The sequence below is a fragment of the Drosophila biarmipes genome, unplaced genomic scaffold (assembly GCF_025231255.1).
Source record: "Drosophila biarmipes strain raj3 unplaced genomic scaffold, RU_DBia_V1.1 ptg000036l, whole genome shotgun sequence".
Taxonomy (NCBI): Eukaryota; Metazoa; Arthropoda; class Insecta; order Diptera; family Drosophilidae; genus Drosophila; species Drosophila biarmipes.
This window is the reverse complement of record NW_026114548.1, coordinates 60,428-74,473: the sequence shown is the minus strand read 5'-3', so window position 1 is coordinate 74,473 and position 14,046 is coordinate 60,428. Positions and strand designations below refer to the sequence as shown.

The 14,046-nt window shown below is 42.4% G+C and overlaps 1 pseudogene; it reads left to right on the top strand.

Moving 5' to 3' along the window:
• Window positions 1–148: 148 nt before the first annotated feature.
• On the top strand, window positions 149–9,525 carry LOC127012256 (large subunit ribosomal RNA; annotated as a pseudogene).
• Window positions 9,526–14,046: the final 4,521 nt, after the last annotated feature.

The window sequence follows — 14,046 nt, the reverse complement described above, 5'->3', positions numbered from 1 at the left end:
ATAGAAAACCGTTGACAATATTATTGTTCTTCGTTGATTCGTTAAATCAAACAAATGCCATTTATATACAGATATTATTAATATAACGAATTTAATAAAATGTTTTATCATTATATATAAAGAATTAATTGCATATAAAAGTTATACACAACCTCAACTCATATGGGACTACCCCCTGAATTTAAGCATATTAATTAGGGGAGGAAAAGAAACTAACAAGGATTTTCTTAGTAGCGGCGAGCGAAAAGAAATCAGTTCAGCACTAAGTCACTTTGTCTATATGGCAAATGTGAGATGCAGTGTATGGAGCGTCAATATTCTAGTATGAGAAATTAACGATTTAAGTCCTTCTTAAATGAGGCCATTTACCCATAGAGGGTGCCAGGCCCGTATAACGTTAATGATTACTAGATGATGTTTCCAAAGAGTCGTGTTGCTTGATAGTGCAGCACTAAGTGGGTGGTAAACTCCATCTAAAACTAAATATAACCATGAGACCGATAGTAAACAAGTACCGTGAGGGAAAGTTGAAAAGAACTCTGAATAGAGAGTTAAACAGTACGTGAAACTGCTTAGAGGTTAAGCCCGATGAACCTGAATATCCGTTATGGAAAATTCATCATTAGAATTGTAATATTTAAACAATATTATGATAATAGTGTGCATTTTTTCCATATAAGGACATTGTAATCTATTAGCATACCAAATTTATCATAAAATATAACTTATAGTTTATTCAAATTAATTTGCTTGCATTTTAACACAGAATAAATGTTATTAATTTGATAAAGTGCTGATAGATTTATATGAATACAGTGCACTTGTAGGATTAACAATGCGAAAGATTCAGGATACCTTCGGGACCCGTCTTGAAACACGGACCAAGGAGTCTAACATATGTGCAAGTTATTGGGATATAAACCTAATAGCGTAATTAACTTGACTAATAATGGGATTAGTTTTTTAACTATTTATAGCTAATTAACACAATCCCGGGGCGTTCTATATAGTTATGTATAATGATATTTATATTATTTATGCCTCTAACTGGAACGTACCTTGAGCATATATGCTGTGACCCGAAAGATGGTGAACTATACTTGATCAGGTTGAAGTCAGGGGAAACCCTGATGGAAGACCGAAACAGTTCTGACGTGCAAATCGATTGTCAGAATTGAGTATAGGGGCGAAAGACCAATCGAACCATCTAGTAGCTGGTTCCTTCCGAAGTTTCCCTCAGGATAGCTGGTGCATTTTAATATTATATAAAATAATCTTATCTGGTAAAGCGAATGATTAGAGGCCTTAGGGTCGAAACGATCTTAACCTATTCTCAAACTTTAAATGGGTAAGAACCTTAACTTTCTTGATATGAAGTTCAAGGTTATGATATAATGTGCCCAGTGGGCCACTTTTGGTAAGCAGAACTGGCGCTGTGGGATGAACCAAACGTAATGTTACGGTGCCCAAATTAACAACTCATGCAGATACCATGAAAGGCGTTGGTTGCTTAAAACAGCAGGACGGTGATCATGGAAGTCGAAATCCGCTAAGGAGTGTGTAACAACTCACCTGCCGAAGCAACTAGCCCTTAAAATGGATGGCGCTTAAGTTGTATACCTATACATTACCGCTAAAGTAGATGATTTATATTACTTGTAATATAAATTTTGAAACTTTAGTGAGTAGGAAGGTACAATGGTATGCGTAGAAGTGTTTGGCGTAAGCCTGCATGGAGCTGCCATTGGTACAGATCTTGGTGGTAGTAGCAAATAATCGAATGAGACCTTGGAGGACTGAAGTGGAGAAGGGTTTCGTGTGAACAGTGGTTGATCACGAGTTAGTCGGTCCTAAGTTCAAGGCGAAAGCCGAAAATTTTCAAGTAAAATACAAATGCCAAACAAATATATATATTATATAAAATCTAGCTAAATTAATATACTTGAATAATTTTGAACGAAAGGGAATACGGTTCCAATTCCGTAACCTGTTGAGTATCCGTTTGTTATTAAATATGGGCCTCGTGCTCATCCTGGCAACAGGAACGACCATAAAGAAGCCGTCGAGAGATATCGGAAGAGTTTTCTTTTCTGTTTTATAGCCGTACTACCATGGAAGTCTTTCGCAGAGAGATATGGTAGATGGGCTAGAAGAGCATGACATATACTGTTGTGTCGATATTTTCTCCTCGGACCTTGAAAATTTATGGTGGGGACACGCAAACTTCTCAACAGGCCGTACCAATATCCGCAGCTGGTCTCCAAGGTGAAGAGTCTCTAGTCGATAGAATAATGTAGGTAAGGGAAGTCGGCAAATTAGATCCGTAACTTCGGGATAAGGATTGGCTCTGAAGATTGAGATAGTCGGGCTTGATTGGGAAACAATAACATGGTTTATGTGCTCGTTCTGGGTAAATAGAGTTTCTAGCATTTATGTTAGTTACTTGTTCCCCGGATAGTTTAGTTACGTAGCCAATTGTGGAACTTTCTTGCTAAAATTTTTAAGAATACTAATTGGGTTAAACCAATTAGTTCTTATTAATTATAACGATTATCAATTAACAATCAATTCAGAACTGGCACGGACTTGGGGAATCCGACTGTCTAATTAAAACAAAGCATTGTGATGGCCCTAGCGGGTGTTGACACAATGTGATTTCTGCCCAGTGCTCTGAATGTCAAAGTGAAGAAATTCAAGTAAGCGCGGGTCAACGGCGGGAGTAACTATGACTCTCTTAAGGTAGCCAAATGCCTCGTCATCTAATTAGTGACGCGCATGAATGGATTAACGAGATTCCTACTGTCCCTATCTACACAGTCGGTGTTAGATTGCTCGTGCGAACAGACGTGTTTTCCGTACGCTCCGCGAGTGTAGCCAATATTGACTGATAGAGACCAGATACGAAGCTAGAAACAGCACGAAAATTCGTGTTTTGTGCCTGCGAACCCAGTGCGCGTGTTTTCCCTGTGTAAAAGTGGTGAAACCGGGTGAAATTGGGTTTTTCCCATTGGAAATTTTCCATTGCGCCACGTGTGTCACGAGAGAGGCGCTCTCTTGAGAGAGGCGTTAGGCTTATTTAGGCACATTTTGCCTAAAACAGCTGTGCGGTTTGTGTCATCGCTAAACTTTTATCAGCTGATCAGCTGATAGAGCTTTCCGACCAGCTGATAATAAAGGGGTAAGTCCTTGGTGGAAAAGCTTTTGGGTTGGAACTGCCGATAACCGGCGGATGGCGCCACCCAAAATGGATGTTGGAGATTCTGGCAGTGAGAGTGCTAGTAGTAGGGGAAGCAGTGGGGGCAGAGGACGACCCAGAGGTAAGCGCAATAAAGCGCCGCTGAGGGACGCCTCTAGGTGCAAGTTGATGGCACTGGATGCAACTGCCGCTGACACTGCGACAGCCCCTGCCGCTGCCGCTGCCGCTGCCCCTGCTGCTGCCGCTGCCGCTGACCCTGTCGCTGCCCTTGCCGCAGCCCCTGCCGCTCCCGCAGCCCCCGCCGCTGCTGCATCCTATGCTGAACACGAGAAGACCTTCGTTGCACCAGCCAGTCCTCTAAAATCCTTCTCGGATAGGGAGTGGAGAGGTAATGGTGCCGTCGCTGCCGAGATGGGGGACATCCGATCGGAGATCGGTAGGATGTTCATGGTCTCCTATGCCAACCCGGCCACAAATGTGAAGGTGCAGTCCGTAGCCAACCGCTACGAGGAGGTTGTTGCAGCCCTCCTTATACGGATTGGAGTGCTTGAGGACCGCCTTAAGAAGCAGACACCGGTTGCCTCGGCCGTCTCATACGCAGCCGCCGCTGCTAGAGGCGCGCACCTTATCGCCTCACCTGCTGCCCCTGTCGCCCCCTATGCCCCTGTAGCCGCACCGCGGAAAATCCGGGAGACCTGGTCGGCAGTCGTTGCATGTGATGATCCGGCCTTATCAGGGAGGCAAATTGCGGACAAGGTCCGCAAAGAGGTAGCGCCTGCTTTGGGCGTCAGAGTGCATGAGGTGCGAGAGTTGAAGCGGGGCGGCGCGATTATTCGCACGCCATCGCAGGCGGAGATGTCGAAAATCGTTGCCTCCGCAAAATTCGCTGAGGTGGGCCTTAAGGTGTCCAAAAACACTGCCGCAAAACCCAGGGTGACGGTACAGGATGTGGACACCACTGTGACGCCGGATGAGTTCATGATGGAGTTAAAAGAGAAAAACTTCGAGGAGATGTCGCTGAAGGAGTTCCAGAAGGCGGTAGTCCTGGCGACCAAGCCCTGGTCAGCAGCTAACAGCGCCACTATAAACGTGACGCTGGAAGTAGATGATCAGGCGTTGGCCGTTCTCGAAAGCGGGAGGGTGTATATCAAGTGGTTCTCTTACCGCTGCCGCTCTCAAGTGCGCACCTATGCGTGCCACCGATGCCTTGGTTTTGACCACAAAGTCAGCGAGTGTCGGTACGCTAGAGAAAACCAGGTCTGCCGCCAGTGCGGACAGAACGACCACGTCGCGGCGAAGTGCAAAAATGCGGTGGACTGCCGTAACTGCCGCCATAAAGGGCTACCCTCGGGGCACTATATGCTCTCGGGTGGATGCCCGATATATAGCGCTGTGCTAGCCAGGGTGCAAGCTAGACATTAACATGTTCAGCTTCATCCAAGCGAATTGTGGTCGAGGCCGTTGCGCTGTCATCGAGCTTGCAAAGCGGATGAGAGATGCTGGCCACCTGTTCGCACTCATTCAGGAGCCCTATGTGGACGCAGGCAAGCGTCTCACTGGACTCCCTGGAGGCATGAGAATCTTCGCTGACAAAAGGAAGAAAGCTGCCATCATCGTGGACGACCCGTCTGCCATCTGCATGCCCATCGAGACATTGACGACGGATTATGGAGTGTGCGTGAGTGTCACAGGAAAATACGGCACCATTTTTCTGTCCTCCGTATACTGCCAGTACTCAGCTGCCCTGCAGCCCTACACTGACTACCTGGATACGGTTCTGCTGCTAGCCAGCAGGACACCGACAATCCTCGGACTTGATGCGAATGCGGTTTCCCCGATGTGGTTCAGCAAAACTCCAGCTAACTCTGGAGACCGTCTGAATCGCGAACGGGGACAGCACATGGACGAGTGGATCATCGCAAGCGGTGTCTGTGTGCTTAATACGGCCAGCCAGGTGTTCACGTTCGATAATCACCGCTCCAGAAGTGATATCGACGTGACCTTCACCAACGAAGCAGCGCGTGTGTGGGCAACATACGAATGGAGAGTTGACTTCTGGGAGCTGAGTGACCACAACATCATCACTGTTGAGGTTACTCCAGATCCAAGCAGTACTGTTGAGAGCCTAGCTCCGGTACCGCAATGGAGGCTCTCCAATGCAAGTTGGCGAAGATTCAGAGTAGAACTAAGGGATGTAGCTGAATGTCTCGAGGAACTGGAGGAATCGCCGTTGGATGATCATGTGTCAGCCCTTCGCTCCATCGTACACGAAGTGTGCGACAGGGTAATAGGGCGCAGGATACCTGCAGCAAGGGGAAACGTAATATGGTGGAATCCTGAACTGAGTACCAAGCGCCAAGAGGTCAGGAGACTGAGGCGCAGGCTGCAGGCAGCTCGTCGGAGTGGCACCGGCGATGTTGAGCGACTTGCCGCTGGATTAAGGCTTGCCTCAGGCCAGTATAAGAAGCTTATCCTGATGACAAAGGAACAAAACTGGCGGGACTTCGTGGGACGGCACAAGGATGATCCATGGGGGCACGCCTACCGAATATGCCGAGGCCGGAAAAAGACAACCGATCTTGGATGTCTTAGGTCGAACGGCGCGCTACTTACGACATGGCACGACTGCGCAGATATACTCCTCCGCAACTTCTTCCCTGTTGCGGAATCCACAGTGCGTGAGGGTATAACTCCTGCTGCTCCACCGACCCTCGAAGCCTTCGAGGTGGCAACCAGCGTCGCGAAGCTGAGAAGCCGGCGATCGCCGGGAATGGACGGCATCACGGGTGGGATCGTCAAGGAGGTATGGCGTGCTATCCCTCAGCACCTGACGAAGTTGTACTCTCGATGCCTCTCGGAAGGATATTTTCCTGCCGAGTGGAAACACCCGAGAGTGATACCGCTGGTAAAGGGGCCAGATAAGGACAGGAGCGATCCTGCCTCTTATCGTGGCATATGCCTTTTGCCAGTGTTCGGAAAGGTGCTGGAAGGGATCATGGTGAATCGACTGAAGGATGTGCTACCGGATGGCTGCAGATGGCAATTTGGATTTCGGCCTGGACGCTGCGTTGAGGATGCGTGGATGCACGCTAAAAACACCGTTTCCACCAGCCGCGAGAGGAGGGTGCTGGGAATCTTTGTTGATTTCAAGGGTGCCTTCGACAATGTTGAGTGGAACGCGGTGCTGGATCGGCTTATCGACGTCGGCTGTCGAGAGATAGACTTGTGGAAAAGTTATTTCTCCGGTCGAAGTGCCAGTATCATCAGCAGTTACGAAGCGGCCACAGTGTCGGTTACACGGGGCTGCCCGCAAGGGTCCGTCAGTGGTCCATTTATTTGGAACCTACTGATGGATGTGCTGCTTCAGCGCCTGGAGCCACATTGTGCTCTGAGCGCGTTTGCAGATGACTTGCTACTTTTCGTCGATGGGAATTCCCGTGCCGATCTGGAGCGAAAGGGTGAGCAGTTGATGGACATCGTGGGAGCCTGGGGAGCTGAGGTTGGAGTGAGTGTGTCAACCAGCAAGACGGCAATCATGTTGCTGAAAGGGAATCTTTCAGACACTAGGAGACCGACGGTACGGTTTGCTGGAGCAAGCCTGCCATACGTCACCAAATGCCGGTACCTTGGCATCTTAGTCGGCGAGCGGATGAGCTTTCTCCCGCATATCTCTGCTCTCAGAGATCGGCTGGCTGGAGTTGCCGGAGGGCTAGCACGGGTGCTCCGAGTCGATTGGGGGCTCAGCTCCCGTGCTAAGAGGACGATATACAGCGGACTCATGGTCCCCTGTGCACTCTTCGGTGCCTCGGTCTGGTACAAGGCGGCGAGCAAGGGCAAGTCCTTAAGACTCCTCACCTCGTGCCAGAGGACCATCCTATTAGGATGCCTACCGGTATGCCGCACAGTGTCCACGGTGGCACTGCAGGTGCTTGCTGGTGCTCCTCCAATGGATTTAGATGCTCACAGGATGGCAGTGAAGTTTAAGCTCAGAAAGCACGTTCCCCTGGACGAGAGCGACTGGCTCTATGGACAGGACTTGTCTGTGTTGGACTGGAAATCCAAGATGGCTCTGCTAGACGAATGTCTGCTAAATGAGTGGCAACTCAGATGGGACCAAGCGGCTCACGGTTTTGTGACTCGCCAGTTTTTCCCAGAGGCAGCGTTCGTCTACAAGAGGAAGGACTTTGTCTTCACCTTAAGAGCCGGATTCTTGCTGACAGGACACGGGTCGTTCAACGCTTTCCTCCATGGTAGAACCCTCAGCACCACAACCGCATGCTCATGTGGAGAGGAGAGTGAGGACTGGCTTCACGTACTATGTGAGTGCCGCCTCTATAGCGATTTGCGTGACTTGGATGCCCTTGGCATTGTTCGAGTCCAAGAACGATGGAACGTCGCAGGAGTAGTCGAGACCCCAGAACGGATGCGTCTCCTAGGAGCTTTTGCTGATGCTGCCTTCTCGAGGCGTAGGATGGAAGCGACGAGGGATGAACCGCAGGCGCCGGGACAATAGTCCCAAAACCCCCTTGCCGTGTGGCAACGGCGAAGAATACTGCCACAGCTTGTCATTGCTTGTCGTAGGAGGCGACTAATATGACATGGTTGCCCCATCCGAGCTTGTCGGAGCTGAAGGGGTGAGGCCCACCGAGCCTGAAATTTCGGTGCCACGGGTTGAGTGGTTCTCCAAGGCTACTCATTGAGGTCGGCCCCCTAGTGGGAGTTTCGTGGTGGCTGTGGTTGACACCTATATCGCGGGTAGAGTCCCCGGGCTCGACGTGGATGTTGCGTTAATACAACTCGGGTGCTGCGACCCAAAGAACAGTAGAGATTTTAGATAGATCTCGCCCCTATGCAAGGGGGAGTGCTTGCCCGACAAGCAAGTACTTAAATTGCTACTGGGGTGGTTGCTATGTACATAGCTATAGCTTCTAGTCCAGGGCGTTGGTTTGGCGCTTAACCCAGACCCTTGCATTATATACTCCCTTGTGGGTATATTAGAATGCCGTGGCTGTAATCCCTTCAGTGCGGAACACGTCACGTTAAATAAGTTCGGAGGGATCCGAGACACACCTGTCCCTATCTACTATCTAGCGAAACCACAGCCAAGGGAACGGGCTTGGAATAATTAGCGGGGAAAGAAGACCCTTTTGAGCTTGACTCTAATCTGGCAGTGTAAGGAGACATAAGAGGTGTAGAATAAGTGGGAGATATTAGACCTCGGTTTGGTATCGCCAATGAAATACCACTACTCTTATTGTTTCCTTACTTACTTGATTAAATGGAACGTGTATCATTTCCTAGCCATTATACGGATATATTTATTATATCTTATGGTATTGGGTTTTGATGCAAGCTTCTTGATCAAAGTATCACGAGTTTGTTATATAATCGCAAACAAATTCTTTAATAAAACGGTGCATTTATGTATTTTTGATTTGAAAATTTGGTATAACTCCAATTACTCAGGTATGATCCAATTCAAGGACATTGCCAGGTAGGGAGTTTGACTGGGGCGGTACATCTCTCAAATAATAACGGAGGTGTCCCAAGGCCAGCTCAGTGCGGACAGAAACCACACATAGAGCAAAAGGGCAAATGCTGACTTGATCTCGGTGTTCAGTACACACAGGGACAGCAAAAGCTCGGCCTATCGATCCTTTTGGTTTAAAGAGTTTTTAACAAGAGGTGTCAGAAAAGTTACCATAGGGATAACTGGCTTGTGGCGGCCAAGCGTTCATAGCGACGTCGCTTTTTGATCCTTCGATGTCGGCTCTTCCTATCATTGTGAAGCAAAATTCACCAAGCGTTGGATTGTTCACCCATGCAAGGGAACGTGAGCTGGGTTTAGACCGTCGTGAGACAGGTTAGTTTTACCCTACTAATGACAAAACGTTGTTGCGACAGCATTCCTGCGTAGTACGAGAGGAACCGCAGGTACGGACCAATGGCACAATACTTGTTCGAGCGAACAGTGGTATGACGCTACGTCCGTTGGATTATGCCTGAACGCCTCTAAGGTCGTATCCGTGCTGGACTGCAATGATAAATAAGGGGCAATTTGCATTGTATGGCTTCTAAACCATTTAAAGTTTATAATTTACTTTTTAAACGACAATGGATGTGATGCCAATGTAATTTGTAACATAGTAAATTGGGAGGATCTTTGATCACCTGATGCCGCGCTAGTTACATATAAAAGCATTATTTAATACAATGACAAAGCCTAGAATCAATTGTAAACGACTTTTGTAACAGGCAAGGTGTTGTAAGTGGTTGAGCAGCTGCCATACTGCGATCCACTGAAGCTTATCCTTTGCTTGATGATTCGATAATAAAATTGCATAATTTATTTGTTGTGTTGAACTTCTTATATAAAGTTCAACCAACAATCTATTTGTATGCATTGATTGTTTGCTTGGCTTTGTGGCGAATTTTTAATCCTTTATATATTACATTCCTAAGGTCTAGATTTTCAAGTAAGAGACCAATTTGATTAACATATCAATATAAGTACAACTCGACCATCTAATAATAACAATATGAATCGTCATCTTATTAGTGACGCGAAGATTGGCAAACATATAATATAAAAATATTCCTAAGGTCTAGATTTTCAAGTAAGAGACCAATTTGATTAACATATCAATATAAGTACAACTCGACCATCTAATAATAATATGAATCGTCATCTTATTAGTGACGCGAAGATTGGCAAACATATAATATAAAAATATTCCTAAGGTCTAGATTTTCAAGTAAGAGACCAATTTGATTAACATATCAATATAAGTACAACTCGACCATCTAATAATAACAATATGAATCGTCATCTTATTAGTGACGCGAAGATTGGCAAACATATAATATAAAAATATTCCTAAGGTCTAGATTTTCAAGTAAGAGACCAATTTGATTAACATATCAATATAAGTACAACTCGACCATCTAATAATAACAATATGAATCGTCATCTTATTAGTGACGCGAAGATTGGCAAACATATAATATAAAAATATTCCTAAGGTCTAGATTTTCAAGTAAGAGACCAATTTGATTAACATATCAATATAAGTACAACTCGACCATCTAATAATAACAATATGAATCGTCATCTTATTAGTGACGCGAAGATTGGCAAACATATAATATAAAAATATTCCTAAGGTCTAGATTTTCAAGTAAGAGACCAATTTGATTAACATATCAATATAAGTACAACTCGACCATCTAATAATAACAATATGAATCGTCATCTTTTTAGTGACGCGAAGATTGGCAAACATATAATATAAAAATATTCCTAAGGTCTAGAATCTTAAGCAATAGACCAATTCAACTAAGAGTTGACATATAAAAATATGTTCCTTTTAATGTTAGCAAAATTTTATCGTCACATACTGTTAGTGACGCGAACGTTTTTTTCTCCATGTTTATATGAATGTTTATTCAAAGGTAGAAAGGCAGGATCGTTATTTTATAAGTGAAGCGATAAAAAAATATTATGCAATAGGACATCTATTTATAAATATTTTTAAGTCTTAGAAATTCAAGTAAAGAGATTCAAGAAATTCATTCAACTTAGAGCGCACATATAATTAAAACTATTCCTGAGGTTTAGAAACCAAATTAAATAAAGAGGACATATAAACGTATGTGGTATTTTGATGGTAGTAAAAATGTATCGCGATATTATTAGTGACGCGACCAATTTTTATACTCTTTGCTCCATGTGCAAATATATCTAGTGTTTAGATAGTCAATTAAAAATGACAATTTTAACTAAAAGACTTAAAAAAGTGTTTGTCAAACTTATAATTTTGTCAATACTATATAAAACGCCAATCATATCCTTATAAAAGTAAATACGGTATATGGTTATAAATACAAAACCATATATAAATAAAAAAATGAAATCGTATGTATATGGCTTATAGGTATAATACCTATAAGGCATAATAATGTATAATATTAGCAAATATACATATAAAAGTGCATAAATTGTATAGATATGGCATAAAGAAGGCATTTATGAGAATAGCTAGTAGAATTTGCCCATACACTACTAGCGAAATGAGATATTTATACCTAGTGAGGGCGGCACTAGTACTATAAATTGTGGCAAAATAAATCTTATGCAAATGCATAGGATTTTGTCAATACCGTACAAAAAACTAAGTAAAACGTATGGATATTGAAAAATAAATGGATTATATTCATAAAATACGAATATTTCTTGCATTCTCTTGTTATACGAGAGAATATCATACGGAGCGGGCAGCCCCTAGTATAGTAAGCAGTCGAATGGGAGACAGCGTGTCCAAAAACACCTATAGGGAGGTGGTCGTTGGCGGACCTCTCCTCGTATTGGTCAAACTTATGATTTTGTCAATACTATATAAAACGCCAATCATATCCATATAAAAGTGAATACAGTATATGGATATGAATAAAAAACCATACATAAATAAAAAAAAATATGTATAAAAAATTATACATATATTTATATTAAGCAATCGTATGGATGTGGCTTATAGGTATAATACCTATAAGGCATAATAATGTATAATATAGCAAATATACATATAAAAGTGCATGAATTGTATAGATATGGCATATAAGTGACATATTTATGAGAATAGCTAGTAGAATTTGCCCATACACTACTAGCGAAATGAGATATTTATACCTAGTGAGGGCGGCACTAGTACTATAAATTGTGGCAAAATAAATCTTATGCAAATGCATAGGATTTTGTCAATACCGTACAAAAAACTAAGTAAAACGTATGGATATTGAAAAATAAATGGATTATATTCATAAAATACGAATATTTCTTGCATTCTCTTGTTATACGAGAGAATATCATACGGAGCGGGCAGCCCCTAGTATAGTAAGCAGTCGAATGGGAGACAGCGTGTCCAAAAACACCTATAGGGAGGTGGTCGTTGGCGGACCTCTCCTCGTATTGGTCAAACTTATGATTTTGTCAATACTATATAAAACGCCAATCATATCCATATAAAAGTGAATACAGTATATGGATATGAATAAAAAACCATACATAAATAAAAAAAAATATGTATAAAAAATTATACATATATTTATATTAAGCAATCGTATGGATGTGGCTTATAGGTATAATACCTATAAGGCATAATAATGTATAATATAGCAAATATACATATAAAAGTGCATGAATTGTATAGATATGGCATATAAGTGACATATTTATGAGAATAGCTAGTAGAATTTGCCCATACACTACTAGCGAAATGAGATATTTATACCTAGTGAGGGCGGCACTAGTACTATAAATTGTGGCAAAATAAATCTTATGCAAATGCATAGGATTTTGTCAATACCGTACAAAAAACTAAGTAAAACGTATGGATATTGAAAAATAAATGGATTATATTCATAAAATACGAATATTTCTTGCATTCTCTTGTTATATGAGAGAATATCATACGGAGCGGGTAGCCCCTAGTATAGTAAGCAGTCGAATGGGAGACAGCGTGTCCAAAAACACCTATAGGGAGGTGGTCGTTGGCGGACCTCTCCTCGTATTGGTCAAACTTATGATTTTGTCAATACTATATAAAACGCCAATCATATCCATATAAAAGTGAATACAGTATATGGATATGAATAAAAAACCATACATAAATAAAAAAAAATATGTATAAAAAATTATACATATATTTATATTAAGCAATCGTATGGATGTGGCTTATAGGTATAATACCTATAAGGCATAATAATGTATAATATAGCAAATATACATATAAAAGTGCATGAATTGTATAGATATGGCATATAAGTGACATATTTATGAGAATAGCTAGTAGAATTTGCCCATACACTACTAGCGAAATGAGATATTTATACCTAGTGAGGGCGGCACTAGTACTATAAATTGTGGCAAAATAAATCTTATGCAAATGCATAGGATTTTGTCAATACCGTACAAAAAACTAAGTAAAACGTATGGATATTGAAAAATAAATGGATTATATTCATAAAATACGAATATTTCTTGCATTCTCTTGTTATATGAGAGAATATCATACGGAGCGGGTAGCCCCTAGTATAGTAAGCAGTCGAATGGGAGACAGCGTGTCCAAAAACACCTATAGGGAGGTGGTCGTTGGCGGACCTCTCCTCGTATTGGTCAAACTTATGATTTTGTCAATACTATATAAAACGCCAATCATATCCATATAAAATTGAATACAGTATATGGATATGAATAAAAAACCATACATAAATAAAAAAAAAATATGTATAAAAAATTATACATATATTTATATTAAGCAATCGTATGGATGTGGCTTATAGGTATAATACCTATAAGGCATAATAATGTATAATATAGCAAATATACATATAAAAGTGCATGAATTGTATAGATATGGCATATAAGTGACATATTTATGAGAATAGCTAGTAGAATTTCCCCATACACTACTAGCGAAATGAGATATTTATACCTAGTGAGGGCGGCACTAGTACTATAAATTGTGGCAAAATAAATCTTATGCAAATGCATAGGATTTTGTCAATACCGTACAAAAAACTAAGTAAAACGTATGGATATTGAAAAATAAATGGATTATATTCATAAAATACGAATATTTCTTGCATTCTCTTGTTATATGAGAGAATATCATACGGAGCGGGTAGCCCCTAGTATAGTAAGCAGTCGAATGGGAGACAGCGTGTCCAAAAACACCTATAGGGAGGTGGTCGTTGGCGGACCTCTCCTCGTATTGGTCAAACTTATGATTTTGTCAATACTATATAAAACGCCAATCATATCCATATAAAAGTGAATACAGTATATGGATATG